The 19004-nt window shown below is 38.5% G+C and overlaps 1 long non-coding RNA gene across 1 annotated transcript in view; it reads left to right on the top strand.

The window, feature by feature from the left end:
• Nucleotides 1-1460: 1460 nt before the first annotated feature.
• LOC309642034 overlaps nt 1461-19004 on the top strand; it is a 44265-nt gene continuing 26721 nt past the window's right edge. The window contains exon 1 of the long non-coding RNA XR_014252921.1: nt 1461-4507. This is a non-coding gene — a long non-coding RNA (uncharacterized lncRNA). The remainder of the gene's footprint in view (nt 4508-19004) is intronic.

The raw sequence follows: 19004 nt of genomic DNA, 5'->3' as shown, positions 1-19004 counted from the left end.
ATGATAGTGGGCTTCTTTTAGGTATAGAATCTCACCCCCCTCCCAACTGTCCAGTGAATCAAACAGGGCAAAGAGCACTTTGGTTTTATAAATGAGAATATTGAGGTTCAGAAATGTTACGGGACTAACCTAAGACACATGAGGAGTATTGGCAGAATTTATCAGTGATGAGTGCCTCATGTGATAGATTTAAAACCTATTAGAAATGGAACTGAACTTGAACTGATATCCTAAAAATTTGAGATTGGGAGTTTTCTGGTATTTTGTTTAAACACTGTTCTCTCTTTACTCAGTTCTTAAAACATCATGGTGCTATTTTTTTTTTAACATCTTTATTGGAGTATCATTGCTTTACAGTGTTGTGTTCGCTTCTGCTTTATAACAAAGTGAATCAGCTGTACATATACATATATCCCCATATCTCCTCCCTCTTGCATCTCCCTCCCACCCTCCCTATCCCACCCCTCTAGGTGGTCACAAAGCATATGGTGCTATTTTAATTTACTATTTCCTTATAAAATCAACGTGTTTTTTAAGTTATGTTAATTTAAAGGTCTGATTAGCTTCCTGATTCTTAAACAAGGTTTCACTCTGTTACTACATTGTGACTAAAGCATAGATGTGTACACATCCATCACCAGTGGACACATCAGCCAAGTTAACAAGGCGACTCTGTGAGCCACCACAAATAACATTAAGAAGAGCTAACCTTTCCATTATTCTTTCTATGTGTTGGTCATCCACCTAAGATTTACTCATATTAACTCACTTAATCCTCACAATAACTCTATGAAGTGGGTTTCATTACTATCTCCCTTTTGTACATGAAGAAAACAAAGTAGCCAGGACATGGAAGCAACCTAAATGTCCATCGACAGATGAATGGATAAAGAAGATGCGGCACATATATACAATGGAATATTACTCAGCCATAAAAAGAAATGAAATGGAGGTATTTGTAATGAGGTGGATGGAGTTAGAGTCTGTCATACAGAGTGAAGTAAGTCAGAAAGAGAAAAATAAATACAGTATGCTAACACATATATACGGAATCTAAGGAAAAAAAAAAAAAAGGCCATGAAGAACCTAGTGGCAAGACGGGAATAAAGACACAGACCTACTAGAGAATGGACTTGAGGATATGGGGAGGGCTTGGGGTGAGATGTGTGACAGGGTAAGAGAGTGTCATGGACATATATACACTACCAAATGTAAAATAGATAACTAGTGGGAAGCAGCCGCATAGCACAGGGAGATCAGCTCGGTGCTTTGTGACCACCTAGAGGGGTGGGATGGGGAGGGTGGGAGGGAGGGAGATGCAAGAGGGAAGAGAAATGGGAACATATTGTATATGTATAACTGATTCACTTTGTTATAAAGCAGAAGCTAACACACCATTGTAAGGCAATTATACTTCAATAAAGATGTTTTAAAAAAAAAAATTAAAAAAAAAAATAAAGAAAACAAAGTGCAGAGCCGATAAGTAACTTGTCGAATGTCATGTAGCAAGGAAGTGGCAGCCCTGGACTATAAACCCCCTTGTTCTGACTCCACCATCTGTGCTCTTAAATCACAGGGCTGTACTGCAGTGTCAGCATGGCAATTGCCCACTTTTCCCGTGTAATGTGCAGGTGCTCAGAAAGCTGGTGGCTTCAGGAAGCAAACACTTCAAACTGCAACTTGTAGATAGTTCAGTATAAACATGACTCCAGCCAGGCCAGAGAAGCCAAAAAGATTTGTAAAAAATTCAGACCACTTCCTCAAGACCCCTACTCTGAGTTGAATCTGACCTAACGTGACTCTATCATACTTTAGCTTTTACTGACTGCCCTGTAGGCCAAGAAAAATAATGGAAGGAATTTATTCAATTTTATTAGATTAATATTCCTAAGTGAGTGAGCTGTACAATAAACCTCTTATCCTTACCCATTGGTTCAAATTTCATCTAAATACAGCCTTTATGATAACATTCTCCTTTTATCTATTAAAGTAGGGTTCAGTGACATAGTTGTAGGAAACTTGTTCTTTTTCCCCTGAGGCTTAATAGCCTTAAATGTTTTTATTAGCAATACTCATACTTTAAAGGCATTTTTCTTATGTAGTATTCAATATTTTAACCAACCAAGACCTGATCTTGACAGTGCCACTAAAATTTAACTAAAATTTCTTATTTATACTGGGATCATCATATGCAATCTCAAGCCACTCTGCCTGGGATCAAAACCCAACTCTGCCACTTACCAGGTGGTACTCTTGGGCAAATTACTTAATTGTTTTGTGCCTTAACTTCTTCATCTATAAAGTAGGGATTTTGATATTAGTATCAATCAGAGTTCTCTAGAGAAACAGAACCAATAGGATATACCTAGATATATGGTGAAATTTAATTGACTCATGAGATTATGAAAGCTAAGTCCCATGATCTGCTGCCTGCAAGCTGGAGGCCCAGGAAGCCAGTGGTGCAGCTCCAGTCCAAACATGAAGACCAGGGGCGGGGGGCCAGTGGTGTTAGTCCAAGTCTGAAGGCCCAAGAACCAGGAGTGCTGATTTATGAAGGTAGGAGAAGATGGATGTCCCAAGCAAAGAGCAAATTCTCCCTTCCTCTGCCTTTTTATTCTGTTTAGGCTCTCAATGATTGTATGATGTCTACCAGCGTTGGTGAGGGCAGTCTACTGATTCAAATGCTAATCTCTTCCAGAAACACCCTCACAGACACACCCAGAAAAAATGTTTTACCAGCTATCTGGGCATCCCTTGGCCCAATTAAACTGACACATAAAATTAACTGTCACACCTATTTCGTGGGGTTGAGAATTTAATGAGTGCTTACTATGTCTGGCACTGGTCAAAGCTCTTAACATGTATCACTCACTCGTTCAATCCTTACAGCTACTGAGATCCTAATATCATCTCCAGTTTAAAGATGAGGACCCTGAAGCACAGAATGGTTAATTAAGGAAGTTGTCTAAAGAGAAAATAAAAAGCTCGTAAGCAATAGTGTTTGGATATGAACCCCGCTAATCTCGTTATAAATCTGCACTCTTAGTCACGGCTATGTGCTGCCTTTTTTGAAAATTAGTTTAAAACAACAACAAACTTTCAAACCCACTTTCTAAATGCAAGCATGCTCTCCAACGGTTTCTCACTCTGACCTTCTGTCTCTAAGGGGCCAAACCACCCCTAGTTTGCCATTTAGATGGCCCTGGTGTTCTGTCCACACACACTGCGATTATGTAATAACTCAAACATCAGTTTGATTTCTATAACTCCAATTCATCGAAATCCCTTTGTCTGCCACCAGAACTTACACCATCTACTATAGTAGATGTTTGGTAAGGGCTCATGACAGAACAAACCTCCTGATTAGAAACCTGTGCAATGACAGTTCTAGAATCACTGGAAAATTCTTCTTCTTTCAGAGATAAAATTTTATAAGAGAAGCTTTAGGAGAAAGACTCAGAAGTAAAATTTAACAATTAAAATTCCACATCTCAAATTTTTTAATCCAATTATTTATGGCTAATTTTATAGGAAAAAAGCAAAATGGAAATTTACATTGTTATTTTGGATGTGGAAATACTTCATTTTCATTGCTCTTGAGCCTTTAAACCAAAATAAGAAAGCAGACCAACTTAGAGGACCGTACTTCAAAATATATTTTAAAAATGAGCATCGTCACCTAGTCATGCAATTGCTGTAATAGATCTCTATTTTCCTTTCACTTTTGATAAATTCAGTTAGTTGGCCCCAAATACAGTACTCTGCATGCTATTTGAAGTGAGTCAAATACTTTGCAGAAAAAAGTTTTGATTTTTGGACAGACTGCGGGAAGCCATTATTAAAAGGGCCAAATATCAATACTATGTACTGACTTTGGATCAATCTTTGTGATTACTTCATAGCTTTTTAAGTGAAGAAACATGCTCTTTGAATGAGGCTTTTAAAAAAAGAAGAAAATGACCACAAACAGTGTCCTCTGGCTGATGGGACTCGCTATGTTTAAAAACACTGATTAGGGGACTTCCCTGGTGGTGCAGTGGTTAAGAATCCGCCTGCCAATGCAGGGGACACGGGTTTGAGCCCTAGTCCGGAAGATCCCATATGCCATGGAGCAACTAAGCCCGTGTGCTACAACTACTGAGCCTGCGCTCTAGAGCCCATGAGCCACAACTACTGAAGCCCACGCGCCTAGAGCCTGTGCTCCACAACGAGAGAAGCCACCACAATGAGAAACCCTCACACCGCAACAAAGAGTAGCCCCTGCTCGCTGCAACTAGAGAAAGCCTACGTGCGGCAACGAAGACCCAATGCAGCCAAAAGTAAATAAATAAATTTATATTAAAAAAAAAACAAACACTAGTACTTCTAAAGAAATGTTTCAACTCCACTATAGGAGGAAGACTGCATCTAAACCTGGAGCAGACACGTGATGACTTGAGAATTTCTGAAACACCTGTCTACCTTTGAAAGAAGCACAAAATTTTAAAGTCTCAAGATTGGAAAGAAGGTAATGGTCAAATACTGTGACCAATCAGCTTGTGTTTTAAGTCCTTCTCTCTATATTCCCGAAATGTCACCACCAGCCTATGAATCACGCCTCTGATGATAAGAAACTTGCTTCTTCCTCAAGCTCTAAGTGCTACACAGTCATTCCTTTTAAAGACCAACTTGAATCCAAGACTTTTTCTGTTATTACAAGTGTTGTATTCATATTTGTATTCTTAGGACCTAGTAAGACATAGGAACACAAGTGCTCAGTGAAGTTGGTTGTATCAAATGGAAAAAATTTCCTTGGGTCATATATTACATTCAGTCTAGTTAATTGTGCACAAATTTTATTTTCCCAACTAGATTGTAAACTCTGTGAGGGATGACATCTTGTTTTATACATCTTTGTATCCTCTGCAACCCCTAGTATGGTATTACGCACATAGAATGTCCCAAATAACTATTTGTTGAATTTAAAATGTGAATGAATGAATGAATAACTGAATGAATAAATCTTATTACTAAGCCATTTTCAGGGACATATTTTTATACTGCTCTTCAAAGCTAAGGACAAACATTTATATTCCATTTCTAAGACTTAAAAGAATGACTTCAGTTACAATTTTCCTATACCTAGAAGTTTCTACACAAAGCAGCCTATTAGATTATGGAAGAAGACTGGTACTTACTCCTTGTTAATTTTTTTTTTTTGCATTTTTTAAAATTGAAGTATAGTTGATTCACAATATTGTGAGTTTCAGGTGTACAACAAAGTGATTCAGTTATATGTGTTTTCTTCAGATTATTTTCCATTATAGGTTATTACAAGATATTGAATATAGTTCCCTGTGCTATATAATAAATCATTGTTGCTTATCTATTTTATGTATAGTATCAATAGTTTGTATCTTTAATCGTATACTCCTAATTTATCCCTCCCCCTCTCCCTTTCCTCTTTGGTAAACATAAGTTTGTATTCTATGTCTGTGAGTCGGTTTCTGTTTTGTATATAGATTCATTTGTATTATTTTTTAGATTCCACATATAAATGATATCATATAATATTTGTCTTTCTCTGTCTGAGTTACTTCACTAAGCATAGTATTCTCTAGGTTCATCCACATTGTTGCAAATGGTATTATAGAATTTCATTCTTTTTCATGGCTGAGGAATACTCCATTATATATATTTATATTTATATATATATATATATAAAATCACATCTTCATAAGACAATCATTTGTTAATGAGTATCTGGGTTGTGTTCATGTCTTGACTATCATAAATAGTGCTGCTATGAACATTGGGGTGCATGTTTCTTTTTGAATTAGAGTTTTTATCTTTTCTGGGTATATACCCAAGAGTGGAATTGCTGGATCATATGGTAGCTTTATTTTTAGTGTTTAAGGACCCTCCATACTGTTTTCCACAGTGATTGTACAAATTACATTCCCGCCATTGTAGGAGGGTTCCCTTTTCTCCACACCCTCTCTACCATTTATTATTTGTAGACTTTTTGATGATAGCCATTCTGACCAGTATGAGATGATACCTCATTGGTTTTGATTTGCATTTCTCTAATAATTAGTGATATTGAGCATCTTTTCATGTACCTGTTGTCTGTCTATATGTCTTCTTTGGAGAAATGTCTATATAGATATTCTGCCCATTTTTTGATTGGGTTCTTTTTTTTTTTTTTGATATTGAGTTCATGAAATGTTTGTATGTTTTAGATATTAACCCCTTGTTGGTTGCATCATTTACAAATATTTTCTCGCATTCTGTAGGTTGTCTTTTCACTTTGATAGTTTCCTTTGTTATGCAAAAGCTTTTAAGTTTGATTAGGTCCTATTTGGTTTTTTTGCTTTTATTTCTTTTGGGAGACTGATCTAAGAAGATATTCCTATGATTTATGTCTGAGATGTTTTGCCTATGTTCTCTTCTAGGAGTTTTATGGTGTCATGTCTTATAGTTATGTCTTTAAACCATTCTGAGTTTATTTTTGTGTACAGTGTGAGGGAGTGTTCTAATTTCATTGATTGACATGTAGCTGTCCAGGTTCCCAACAGCACTTGTTGAAGAGACTGTCTTTTCTCCATTGTATATTCGTGCCTCCTTTGCCATAGATTAATTGACTGTAGGTGCATGGGTTTATTTCTGGGCTTTCTATTCTGTTCCGTTGATCTATACATCTGTTTTTGTGCCAATACCACATTGTTTTGATCACTGTAGCTTTGTAGTATAGTCTGAAGTCTGGGCGGGTTATACCTCCAGCTTTGTTCTTTTTCCTAAGGATTGCTTTGGTAATTCTGGGTCTTTTGTGGTTCTGTATAAATTTTAGGATCATTTGTTCTAGTTCTGTGAAAAATGTCATGGGTATTTTGATAGGTATTGCATTAAATCTGTAGATTGCTTTGGGTAGTATAGCCATTTTAATAATATCAATTCTTCCAATCCAAGAGCATGGGATATCTTTCCATTTCTTTGAATCAACTTCAGTTTCCTTTATCAATATTTCATAGTTTTCAGCATATAGGTCTTTCACCTCCTTGGTTAAGTTTATTCCTAGGTATTTTGTACATGATTTTAAATAGGATTATTTTTTCTTTCTCTTTCTGATATTTCATTTTTGTGTAAAAACATGCAACTGATTTCTGTATATGTATCTTGTATCCAGCTACCTCCTTTTTGAACTCAGGATCTAGTAGACTGGTGAAGCATGTTTCATTATTTATTATTTCAGGGGATTTCTCTTGTTCTTTTAATTGGGAGTAGTTCCTCTGCTTTTTCATTTTACTTAGCTTTCTCTGTCTCTCTGAATTTAAGAGAAACTGTTATCTACTGTGGTCTTGAAGAGGTGTTTTCATGTGCGAGCTTCCCTGTGTAGACTGTGTGAGTCCAGTATTTTTGGTGTGAGGGCTGGTTTTGGTGTGGATGCCAGCCATGTTTTTCCTCAGAGTGTGCTGCCCCTTATACCCTTGATAAGAAGTATGATTGGTGTTGTGGTATCCAGAGCCTGCACTGGATTTTGGGCAGGTATCCTCTTTGCTCCATGGCTAACACTGCCCTGTCGGGGCAGGGTCTGCTACCCAATTGTTGAAGTAGAAACCCTGAGGGTAGAGTTTGACCAGACTCCATTGCCCCTGAGTGAGTGCCCTGCCCCAACCTTACTCTTTGATTTTTGAAGCTGGCTATTTCCTTCTTAGGAGTATGCAGTGTTTTTAAACACATGGTTTAATAGAATACAAAGGCTTTTCTATATCTCACTTTGTCTATTATTTTTTTAATAGATCTTTTTTGGAGTATAATTGCTTCACAATACTGTGTTAGCTTCTGTTGCACAGCAAAGCGAATCAGCCATATGCATACACGTGTCCCCATATCCCCTCCCTCTTGAGCTTCCCTCCCACCCTCCCTATCCCACCCCTCTAGGTCATCGCAAAGCACTGAGCTGATCTCCCTGTGCTATGCTGCTGCTTCCCACCAACCAACTGTTTTACATTCAGTAGTGTATATATGTTGATGCTACTCTCACTTTGCCCCAGCTTTCCCCTCCCACCCCAAGTCCTCAAGTCCATTCTCTATGTCTACCTATTTATTCCTGCCCTACAACTAGATTCATCAATACCATTTTTTTTTTTAGATTCCATATATATGCGTTAGCATACGGTATTTGTTTTTTCTCTTTCTGACTTACTTCACTCTGTATGACAGACTCTAGGTCCATCCACCTCACTAAATAACTCAATTTAGTTTCCTTTTATGGCTGAGTGATATTCCATTGTATGTATGTGCCACATCTTCTTTATCCATTCATCTGTTGATGGACACTTAGGTTGCTTCCATGTCTGGCTATTGTAAATAGAGCTGCAATGAACATTGTGGTACATAACTCTTTTTGAATTATGGATTTCTCAGGGTATATGCCCAGAAGTGGGATTGCTGGGTCATATGGTAGTTTTATTTTTAGTTTTTTAAGGAACCTCCATACTGTTCTCCATGGTGGTTGTATCAATTTACATTCCCACGAACAGTGCAGAAGGGTTCCCTTTTCACCAAACCCTTTACAGCATTTATTGTTTGTAGATGTTTTGATAATGGTCATTCTGACTGGCATGAGGTGATACCTCATTGTAGTTTTAATTTGCATTTCTCTAATGATTAGTGATGTTGAGCATCTTTTCATGTGTCTCTTGGCCATCTGTATGTCTTCCTTGGTGAAATGTCTATTTAGGTCTTCCACCCATTTTGTAACTGGCTTGTTTGGTTTTTTGATATTGAGCTCCATGAGCTGTTTGTATATTTTGGAGATTAATCCTTTGTCCATTGTTTCATTTGCAAATATTTTCTCCCATTCTGAGGGTTGTCTTTTTGTCTTGTTTATGGTTTCCTTTGCTGTGCAAAAGCTTTTAAGTTTAATTAAGTCCCTTTTGTTTATTTTTGTTTTTATTTCTGTTACTCTAGGAGGTGCATTAAAGGAGATCTTGCTGTGTTTTATGTCAAAGAGTGTTTTTCCTATGTTTTCCTCTAAGAGTTTTATAGTGTCTTGTCTTACATTTAAGTCTTTAATCCATTTGCGGTTTATTTTTGTGTATGGTGTTAGGTAGTGTTCTAATTTCATTCTTTTACGTGTAGCTGTCCAGTTTTCCCAGCACCACTTATTGAAGACACTGTCTTTTCTCCATTCTGTATTCTTGCCTCCTTTATCAAAAATAAGGTGACCATATGTGTGTGGGTTTATCTCTGGGCTTTCTATCCTGTACCATTGATCTATATTTCTGTTTTTGTGCTAGTACCATAGTGTCTTGATTGCTGTAGCTTTGTGGTATAGTTTGAAGTGGGGGAGCCTGATTCCTCCAGCTCCGTTTATCTTTCTCAAGATTGCTTTGGCTATTCAGGGTCTTTTGTGGTTCCATATGAATTGTGCAATTTTTTGTTCTAATTCTGTGAAGAATGCCATTGGTAGTTTGATAGGGATTGCATTGACTCTGTAAATTGCTTTGCGTAGCACAGTCATTTTCACAATATTGATTCTTCCAATCCAAGAACATGACATATTTCTCCATCTGTTTATGCATCTTTGATTTCTTTCTTCAGTGTTTTATAGTTTTCTGAGTACAAGTCTTGGCCTCCTTAGGCAGGTTTATTCCTAGGTATTTTATTCTTTTTGTTGCAATGGTAAATGGGAGTGCTTCCTTAATTTCTCTTTATGATTTTTTGTTGTTGGTGTATAGGAATGCCAGAGATTTCTGTGCATTAATTTTGTATCCTGCAACCTTACTAGATTCATTGATTATTTCTGGTAGTTTTCTGGTGGCACCTTTAGGATTTTCTCTGGATAGTATCATGTCATTGGCAAACAGTGACAGTTTTACTTCTTCTTTTCCAATTTGTATTCCTTTTATTTCTTTTTCTTCCCTGATTGCCGTGGCTAGGACTTCCAAAACTATGTTGAATAAGAGTGGTAAGGGCAAAAAAAAAAAGAGTGGTAAGGGCTTCCCTGGTGGCACAGTGGTTAAGAATCTGCCTGCCAATGCAGGGGACACGGGTTCGAGCCCTGGTCCGGGAAGATCCCACATGCCGTGGAGCAACTAAGCCCGTGTGCCACAAGTACAGAGCCTGTGCTCTACAGCCCACGAGCCATAACTACTGAACCCGCGTACCACAACTACTGAAGCCTGCGCACCTAGAGCCCATGCTCTGCAATAAGAGAAGCCAGTGCCTACGCACCTCAACGAAGAGTAGCCCCGCTCGCTGCAACTAGAGAAAGCCTGCGCACAGTAATGAAGACCCAACGCAGCCAAAAATAAATTAATTAAATAAATTAATTAAATTAAAAAAAAAAAAGGAGTGGCAATAGTGGACATCCTTGTCTTGTTCCTGATCTTACTGGAAAAGCTTTCATTTTAACACCATTGAGTGTGATGCTTGCTGTGGGTTTGTCATATATGGCCTTTATTATGTTGAGCTAGGTTCCCTCTGCCCATTTTCTGGAGAGTTTTTATCAAATGGGTGTTGAATTTTGTCAAAAGCTTTTTCTGCATCAATTGAGATGATCATATGGTTTTTATTCTTTAATTTGTTAATGTAGTGTATCACATTGATTGACTTGCATATATTGAAGAATCTTTGCATCACTGGGATAAATCCTACTTGATCATGGTGTATGATCCTTTTAATGTGCTGTTGGATTCTATGTGCTAGTATTTTGTTCAGGATTTTTGCATGTATATTCATCAATGATATTGGTCTATAATTTTTTGTGCGTGTGATATCTTTTTCTGGTTTTCATATCAGGGTGATGGTGGCTTCATAGAATGAATTTGGGGGTGTTTCTCCCTCTGCAATTTCTTGGAAGAGTTTGAGAAGGATTGGTGTTAGCTCTTCTCTAAATGTTTGATAGACTTCACCTTTGAAGCCTTCGGGTCCTGGACAATTGTTTGTTTAAAGATTTGTAATTACAGTTTCAATTTCATTACTTGTGATAGGTCAGTTTATATTTTCTAATTCTGTCTGGTTCAGTCTTGGAAAATTGTACCTTTGCAAAAATTTATCCATTTCTTCATGGTTGTCCATTTTATTGGCATATAGTTGTTTGTAGTAGTCTCTTATAATCCTTTGTATTTCTGCAGTGTCAGTTGTGATTTCTCCTTTTTTTTCATTTCTAATTTTGTTGATTTGAGTCCTCTTCCTTCTTTTCTTGATGAGTCTGGCTAAGGATTTATCGATTTTGTTTATCTTCTCAAAGAACCAGCTTTTAGTTTTATTGATCTTTGCTATTGTTTTCTTCATTTCTATTTCATTTATTTCTGCTCTGCTCTTTATGATTTCTTTCCTTCTACTGACTTTTACTGACTTTGGGTTTTCTTTGTTCTTCTTTCTCTAGTTGTTTTAAGTGTAGGCTTAGATTGTTTATTCGAGGTTTTTCTTGTTTCTTGAGGTGAGATTGTATTACTTTAAACTTCCTTCTTAGAATTACTTTTGCTGTGTCCCATAGGTTTTGGGTCATCGTGTTTTCATTGTCATTTGTTTCTATGTATTTTTAAAATTTCTTCTTTGATTTCTTCAATGATCTCTTGGTTATTTAGTAGTGCACTGTTTAGCCTCCATATATTTGTGTTTTTTAGTTTTTTTCTGTAATTGATTTCCAATCTCATATCGTTGTGGTCAGAAAAGATGCTTGATATGATTTCAATTTTCTTAAATTTTCCAAGGCTTGATTTGTGACCCAAGATGTGATCTATTCTGGAGAATGTTCCATGTGCACTTGAGAAGAAAGTGTATTCTGCCACTTTTGGTTGGAATGTTCTGTAAATATCAGTTAAATCTATCTGGTCTATTGTGTCATTTAAAGCTTGTGTTTCCTTATGTATTTTCTGTTTGGATGATCTGTCCATTGGTGTAAGTGGGGTGTTAAAGTCCCCTACTATTATTGTGTTACTGTCAATTTCTCCTTTCATAGTTGTTAGCATTTGCCTTATGTATTGAGGTGCTCCTATGTTGGGTGCATAAACATTTATAATTGTCATATCTTCTTCTTGGATTGATCCTTTGATCATTATGTAGTGTCCCTCCTTATCTCTTGTAACAATCTTTATTTTTAAGTCTATTTTATCTGATTGAGTATTGCTACTCCAGCTCTTTTGATTTCCATTTGCATGCAGTATCTTTTTCCATCCCTTCACTTTCAGTCTGTATGTGTCCCTAGGTGTGAAGTGGGTCTCTTGTAGACAGCATATATATGGGTCTTGTTTTTGTATCCATTCAGCCAGTCTGTGTCTTTTGGTTGGGGCATTTAATGCATTTACATGCAACGTAATTATCGATATGTATGTTCCTGTTACCATTTTCTTAATTGTTTTGTGTTTGTTTCTGTGGATCTTTTTCTTCTCTTGTGTTTTCCGCCTAGAGAAGTTTCCTTAGCATTTGTTGTAAAGCTTCTTTGGTGGTGCTGAATTCTCTTAGCTTTTGCTTGTCTGAAAAGCTTTTGACTTCTCCATCAAATCTGAATGAGATCCTTGCTGGGTAGAGTAATCTTGGTTGTAGGTTTTTCTCTTTCATCGCTTTAAGTATATCCTGCCACTCCCTTCTGGCCTGCAGAATTTCTGCTGAAAATTCAGCTAATAACCTTATGGGGATTCCTTTGTATATTATTTTTTGTTTTTCCCTTGCTGCTTTTAATATTTTTTCTTTGAGTTTAATTTTTGTCAGTTTGATTAGTATGTGTCTTGGTGTGTTTTTCTTAGGGTTTATCCTGTATGGGACTCTCTGTACTTCCTGGACTTGGGTGACTGTTTCCTTTTCATATTAGGGAAGTTATCGACTATAATCTCTTCAAATATTTTCTCAGACCCTTTCTTTTTCTCTTCTTCTTCTGGGACCCCTATGATTCGAACGTTGGTGCATTTATTGTTGTCCCAGAGGTCTCTGAGATTGTCTTCAACTCTTTTCATTCTTTTTTCTTTATTCTGCTCCTCGGCAGTTATTTCCACGATTTTGTCTTCCAGCTCACTTATTTGACTTCTGCCTCAGTTATTCTGTTATTGATTCCTTCTAGTGTATTTTTCATTTCAGTTATTGTGTTGTTCATCTCTGTTTGTTTGTTCTTTAGTTCTTCTAGATCTTTGTTAAACATTTCTTGTATTTTCTCAATCCATGCCTCCATTCTATTTCCAAGGTTCTGGATCATCTTTATTATCATTACTCTGAATTCTTTTTCTGGTAGATTGCCTGTTTCCTCTTCATTTATTTGGTCTTATAGATTTTTACCTTGCTCCTTCATCTGTGACATATTTTTTTGCTGTCTCATTATTATTATTATTTTTATGAGTGGGATTGTGTTCCTGTCTTACTTGTTGTTTGGCCTGAGGCTTCCAACACTGGAGTTTGTAGGCTATTGGGTAGAGCTGGGTCTTGGTGCTGAGATGAGGAACTTTGTGAGACCTCACTCCCATGAATATTCCCTGGGGTCTGAGGTTCTCTGTTAGTCCAGTGGTTTGGACTCAGTGCTCCCACTGCAGGAGCTTCGGCCCAACCCCTGCCTCATGAACCAAGATCCCACAAGCTGCATGGGGTGACAAAAAAAAACAAAGAGAACAATAACAAAGTAAAAAATAAAATTAGACTAGGAAACTAACAGATATGTTAGAAAGAATATAAATAAAAATATAGATGAATCAACAACCGGAGCATACATCAGTACCACAATTGTAAAAAAGGAGGAGGAGGGAAAAGGAAAAAATTATAAAGGGGGCAGGGGGAGGCCTTGGCTGTGGAGGGTGGGGCCTAAGCAAGGGCGAGGTTTGGGCAGTGGGCGGGCCAATGCTCAGGACCCACAGGGCTGGAAAAGCCCTGGGGACTGTTGGGGGTGGGCCTTAGGCTCGAGGAACAGAAGGGGCCCAGGCGTGCCCGCCCTCTGTTCTCAGACGGCATGGCACCTCACCTGGGAGCCCAGCAGGCTTCCTGGGCTCGAGTGGATGGAGCAAATGCCCTCCTCTCCCCTCCTGCTCCTCTGATCTGGGAGGGCCCCTCCTGCCTGCCTCTCCTGATCTCCCTGGCCTCCCTTTATGCCCCCAGGGACCCACACGGCCTGGAGGGGGCTTTGGAGGGTAGGGTACTGGCTTGGGAGCTCAGCAGGCTGCCTGTGCCCAAGTGGCCAGGGTGGTCGCCCTCCACTCCTCTCCTTCCCAGAAAGTCCCTCCTGCCTGCGTCTCCTGCTCTTCCCACAGAGTCCCTCCCACCTGCCTCTCCTGATCTCCCCAGCCTCAGGGGCGCCAATATTGCCTGGCTTCCACTTCTCCTCCCCCCTCAGTCCCCATGCGTCCTACTGGTTCACTTTGGGGTTCCTCCCGTCTCTTTGGGCATCAGAGCCCCCCACCAGCGGCCAGCAGGTGCCCTAGTTGCAGGGAGATGCTAACTCCGCATCTTCCCACACTGCCATCTTGACTCCCCAGTCTATTATGTTGAATCTATAAATACAACAGATTGAAAACCCACTTAAAGGCAAAACCAGGTTGACATCTTTCATGAGATTTTCACATCCTTTTTGTACTCAGGGGAAACAGTGAATATGAAAATGAGCTATTGACACTGAATGGAACCAATATATATGATGTAGAGTATAAAAGTCAATAAAAGAATTTTCAGCACAATAAGTATTAATCTTTGGTTAAATGTTTATGAAAACACAGAAGTTGACATGTAATTACACATATTTCAAACTTTGTCTCTTTTGTTTTGGCTTGATGAAACAGCATGTATACAAAGTATGCCTTTGATCAAAATCTGAAACTGCTACAAAGTAACTGAGTTGTCTTGGATAAGTTACCACACCTTTCTGTGCCTGTTTCCTCCATGTACATAGGATTTTTTGATGAAGAATACATATAAAGTATTTAGCACAATGTAAGTGATCCATAATTAAAAGTTATTAATATGCTCACAAAGGAATAGGGCATGGCTGTTGAGTAAAAGAACGATTTTAAAACACTATTGCTATTATTTATGCAGTCAGAAGGAGCATACACTTTCAAATCATTTTATGTAACTATTTAATTATTCAAGAAATGCTGCCTTAACTCAAAATAGTTTTGGAACTCCTCTTTTGAAATTGCTGTAAAACTACTTTATGAGCCCCTTAAAGCAATAAGACAGAATCTTAAAATCATATTTTACTTATTTTGAAAAGTAGTAATAGTGCTTCCCTGGTGGCACAGTGGTTAAGAATCCGCCTGCCAATGCAGGGGACAGGGGTTCAAGCCTGGTCCAGGAAGATCCCACATGCCGCGGATCACATAAGCCCATGCGCCACAACTACTGAGCATGCGCTCTAGAGCCTGAGAGCCACAACTACTGAGCCCCCGTGCCACAACTACTGAAGCCCGGGTGCCTAGAGCCCATGCTCCACAACAAGAGAAGCCACCACAATGAGAAGCCCGCTCACTGCAACGAAGAGTAGCCCTCACTAGCCATAACTAGAGAGAGCCCACACACAGCACTGAAGACCCAACACAGCCAAAAAAAATAATGATAATAAAAAGTAGTAATACCCTACTGTTGTACTCAACTTACAAGACTTGGCTATGAATGACTTTGATATGTTTACAGAAATCTAATCATTTGCCAAAGGAGAAACATTTTTCCACCATCAGGAATAATCAAAACAAGATCCTGAAAATGCAGAAGATAATTGCAAAAGGTACTTTATGCAATGGTATTATTACTGGATTTAGTGGTTGCTTCCCGACTAGTTTGTAAACTCTATGAGGAAAGGCATCTTGTTTCATATATCTTTGTATCTTCTGCATTACTGAAAGGATTTTTGAAGGTGGATGCTATGAATTTGATCACATAAGTCCTATAAATATTGTACTTTATTATATATTTCACTACACATGTTTATATATATAATGCTTTATTATTATTATATTTTATTATTATTCAGGAAAAATGTGATTAAGACATGTGATTAAGGCACCAACCAAAATATCATCCAAGACAGATGGTAGGAGTGTCAGATACTGTGCATGCTTGAGCTCTCATCAGGCTCTGATAGATGCATTGCAGTAGTCCAGGAAGCTTGAGTAGAGATGATCATCTAGCTCCCAAGACAACATCCAGGAGGGCAAAAATGTGGCAGGAAGAGCATAACCCCTTCTAGACTCTAACATTCTCTTACACACTGGAGAATGAGATTCTCTCCTGAATATCCATTTAAGGGTTTTCCTCATCTTTAATCTCTTAAGCGCAGGTTGGAAAGACAATGAGTGTTCCTCATTTCCACGTATTTTCTCAGTCACAAGGACTTGGAGAAGACAACTGTTAGGAGACAATTCTTTTTTTTTTTATAAATCTATTTATTTATTTATTTTTGGCTGCATTGGGTCTTTGTTGCTGAGCGCGGGCTCTCTCTAGTTGCGGCGAACAGGGGCTACTCTTTGTTGTGGTGCACAGGCTTCTCACTGCGGTGGCTTCTCTTGTTGCAGAGCACGGGCTCCAGGCGCGCGAGCTCAGTAGTTGTGGCTCTTGGGCTCTAGAGCGCAGGCTCAGTAGTTGTGGCGCACAGGCTTAGTTGCTCTGTGACGTGGGATCTTCCCGGATCAGGGCTTGAATCCATGTGCCCTGCATTGACAGGTGGACTCTTAACCACTGAGCCACCAGGGAAGTCCCAGGAGACAATTCTTATATTTCTGCACATCTTGCCTTTTCCTGATTATCTTTCCAAGGATGTTTGTATAACAAAGATAAAGTTAGTGTCTTCATTCACAGCAAAGGGCAGGCTTACTAGTCTTAGAGGAGAGAGGTAGTATCTTCTTCCAGAGCAAAGAGCAGACATACTTATCATTCAGTATAGTAAAGGCAGTGCATTCCTCTGGAGCAAAGTACAGGCATGCTAACAGATTACTACAGATTAAGGTTTCCTACACTCAGAATTCGTCTCCTGTAATGACACCCTTTAGGCATGTAAGTATCTTCATATTGCCAAAGGGAACTGGGTCTCAGGGAACTAGTGCAAAAAGAAAAAAAAAAAAAAGGTTGGTACTCTGGTGACTGTTACTGTGAGTAGTAAACTTCATTTATTTTTTGGTCCATGAGTTCCATATCTTGTAGTAGCATCCCTGAAACTGTGGTAAGCCAACTTCATAGTTTGCAAATAGAATAAAACAGTCCTTTTCTAAAGAGAACCTAGAAATCAGAGAGAATACTAAGCAAATAGGATAGTCAAGAGCAGTGTTTTCCAACAGGAATATACTTTTGGCCATATATATAAGTTTAAATTTGCAGTAGTCACATTAAAAATTTTTTAATAAGTAGGTAAAACTAATTTTAATAACATTTTATTTAACCCAGCCTATCCAAAGTATTGTTATTTTAACATAGCAATCAGTATAAGAATTATTAATGAGATAGTTTACATTCTTTTTTTCATACTAAGGCTTTGACATCTAGTGCATAATTACACTCACAGTGTATTTCAGTTCAGACAAGCCACATTTCAGAAGCTCTTCAGCTACATGTGGCTACTGATACTGTATTGGACAGTATAGGTCTTAGAGAATGAGACATAGCTAGAGCAAGATGTCCCAAGAATGTTCCATGTATATGAATAGGGGTTCTATGAAGAAAGGGTTGCATGGTCACATAAGTTTGAGAAGTGCTGAATTATAGGAAGTTGAATTTATTTCCTTTTTTGCAAAACTTCTTAGAGCCTTTAGTACTCTAAAATATTGTTTTCCTAATTTATTTGACTGAAAAATGCTTTTCTTTCAGAGCATTTTGTGGGGCTAGTGTTCTGTGTAATACTCTTGGGAACTGCTGACACAGATTGTGTTTTCTAGTACAACCATGATTTCAAATATTTTGTCCTGTTGTCCACTTAAGCACTGTGTGCCATGATTTTAGCTTTGAACATCTTAATCACCAAAATGCACTGCTCTGCTAACTCTCGATTCTCTTCCTTCTCTTGCATTCCCATTTTAGCTCTTATGACTTTTCTCACTTTCCAGACCACGCCACATACCACTGTCGTCAGTCTTTTAAGTTATAGTTTTGACCCCATCCATGTCTCCCCACTTTTTCCTAAATATATGTGTGTTAGTTTCCTATGACTGCCATAACAAAGTACCACAAATGGCGTGGCTTAAACAACAAACATTTATTATCTCACAGCTGTGGAGGCTAGAAGTCTGAGATCAAGGTGTCAGCAGGGTTGGTTTCTTCTTAAGGGCTGTGAGAAAGAATCTGATCCATGCCCGTGACCTAGTTCCTCGTGGTTTGCTGACTCATAGTGCTTGGCCTATAGAAGCGTTACCCCAATCTCTGCCTTCATCTTCACATGGTATTCTCCCTGTGTGTGAATCTGTGTCCCAATTTCCTCTTTTTTATAAGGACACCAGTACTCTTGAATTAGGGGCCCATTCCACTCCAGTATAACCTCATTGTAACTACTTTCATCCACCATAACCCTATTTCCACGTAAGGTCACATTCTGAGGTACTAGGGGTTAGAATTTCAATATATGAATTTGAGGAACAGACAACTGAAGCCATAATTATAAGTAAAAAAAAATGCACTTAGCAAATATTTATGTGTTCACTATATGCCAAGATGCTTGCCCCACTCCCCAGCCTACAGATTCAGCCCTATTTCCCATTACTCCCCTACAAACCATATCCAAACTGAGCTGCTCACTATTTCCTAAAACGCTGTATTTTCTTACTATATTAGTTTCCAGTTGCTTTTGCAGCAAATTACCACTTAAGGGCCTAAAAACACAAGTTTATTATCTTGCAGTTCTGGAAGTGAGAAGTCAGAGATGGGACTTACAGGCTACATGATGATGTTGGCAGAGCCGCCTTCCTTCTGGAGCCTCTAGAGAAAACTATGTTTCCTTGCCTTTTCCAGCTTGTGGAGGCCACCTGCATTTCTTGGCTCCTGGCCCAGTTCTCTCCCACTCTCTCAAGGGCCAGTTATATAGCAGCTTCAAGTCTCCCTCCCTCCTTCTCTCTCTCTCTCTC

The sequence above is a fragment of the Balaenoptera physalus genome, assembly GCF_965194825.1.
Source record: "Balaenoptera physalus genome assembly, chromosome: 13".
NCBI classification, from domain to species: Eukaryota; Metazoa; Chordata; class Mammalia; order Artiodactyla; family Balaenopteridae; genus Balaenoptera; species Balaenoptera physalus.
This window is presented reverse-complemented; position numbering and strand designations above follow the sequence as displayed.